This window comes from Bison bison, unplaced genomic scaffold (genome assembly GCF_000754665.1).
Source record: "Bison bison bison isolate TAMUID 2011002044 unplaced genomic scaffold, Bison_UMD1.0 scf7180017864180, whole genome shotgun sequence".
In the NCBI taxonomy this organism is placed as follows: Eukaryota; Metazoa; Chordata; class Mammalia; order Artiodactyla; family Bovidae; genus Bison; species Bison bison.
Genome location: NW_011494752.1, coordinates 13,557,491 through 13,559,295, shown reverse-complemented (window position 1 = coordinate 13,559,295; position 1,805 = coordinate 13,557,491). Strand labels below are relative to the sequence as shown.

Below are 1,805 nucleotides of genomic sequence, written 5' to 3'. Positions count from 1 at the left end.
GTTTTTGCTGATTGTATAGAGCTTCTCCATCTTTGGCTGCAAAGAATATAATCAGTCTGATTTCAGTGTCTACCATCTGGTCATGTCCATGTGTAGAGTCTTCTCTTGTGTTGTTGGAAGAGGGTGTTTGCTCTGACCACTGCATTCTCTTGGCAAAACTCTATTAGTCTTTGCCCTGCTTCATTCTGTACTCCAAGGCCAAATTTGCCGGTTACTCCAGGTGTTTCTGGAGAAGGCAATGGCACCCCACTCCAGTACTCTTGCCTGGAAAATCCCATGGACGGAGGAGCCTGGTAGGCTGCAGTCCATGGGGTTTCGAAGAGTTAGACACGACTGAGCGGCTTCACTTTCACTTTTCACTTTCATACATTGGAGAAGGAAATGGCAACCCACTCCAGTGTTCTTGCCTGGAGAATCCCAGGGACGGGGGAGCCTGGTGGGCTTCTGTGTATGGGGTCACACGGAGTCGGACACGACTGAAGCGACTTAGCAGAAGAAGCAGCCAGGTGTTTCTTGACTTCTTACTTTTGCATTCCAGCCCCCTATAATGAAAAGGACATCTTTTTTTGAATGTTAGTTCTAGAAGGTCTTGTAGGTCTTCATAGAACTGTTCAACTTCACAACTCAAATAAGAGATAAATTTGAGATAGTTTGATGTAGGCCATGCCCTTTCTCACATTCTAAAATCCCTTTTCTGTTCTGCCCTCTCTTATTGCAGTACCCAGGATATCCCATAATAAGCAGCAGCATTTATATAAAAAGAGGCAGGAGAAATGGCTGGCTCTCAACGCTGCCCCATTTCACAGATACTTGTCCTCAGAGCTTATGAGATGCTGGCTTGCTGTGATCTACAGCATCCTTCCACCAGCTCCCATGAGACAATTCTCAGTTGGATTTAATGTTCTCCACATATTGACACCAATGTTTCATATCCTAAAGGCCCAGATTTAGCAGACAAGATGAATCCTGAAGATGACACAAATCCTACCTATCAAACAGGCTAAAGGTGAAGTCTAACTCTGTCTGGACTGTCAGGACATTGTGAAAAGGAATGTGAATCATATCACATGACCCTCCTACACATAAAGAGATACAGGGTCTTGGGAGTCTACAAAAGCACTTTCTGGGAGAGGAAGCAAAAAGGTATAACTCTAAACCACCTGGAATTCTACCTCCCAGCAAACATTAGCACTGGTGTTATATATACATTTTCTCTCACGTGATCCATTATATATTGACATGTATTATTTTGCTGTGGACTATCTTTGTTAAGTGTACTTGTGGACATTTTTGCATCTTATTAGATATATAACATATAGTATAGTGGTAGCTACCCTTGATTGCTGCTTGTTATGTGCTGAGGTCTGTGCACTTGACATGTATTATCAGTCATGTATTATCAGTTTTCACAATAGTGATTGTAAGTTAGGCATCATTATTGTTTTTACTTTTCTTTTTTTAATTTTATTTTATTTTTAAACCTTACATAATTGTATTAGTTTTGCCAAATATCAAAATGAATCCACCACAGGTATACATGTGTTCCCCATCCTGAACCCTCCTCCCTCCTCCCTCCCCATACCATCCCTCTGGGTCGTCCCAGTGCACCAGCCCCAAGCATCCAGTATCATGCATCGAACCTGGACTGGCATCTCGTTTCATACATGATATTTTACATGTTTCAATGCCATTCTCCCAAATCTTCCCACCCTCTCCCCCTCCCACAGAGTCCATAAGACTGTTCTATACATCAGTGTCTCTTTTGCTGTCTCATACACAGGGTTATTGTTATCATCTTTCTAAAT

General features: G+C 42.3%; 1 protein-coding gene across 1 annotated transcript in view; it reads right to left on the bottom strand.

Moving 5' to 3' along the window:
• The window catches only part of TMEM220 (transmembrane protein 220), a 58,466-nt gene that overhangs the window by 43,867 nt on the left and 12,794 nt on the right, over positions 1-1,805 (bottom strand). The gene's annotated exons all lie outside the window — the stretch shown is intronic.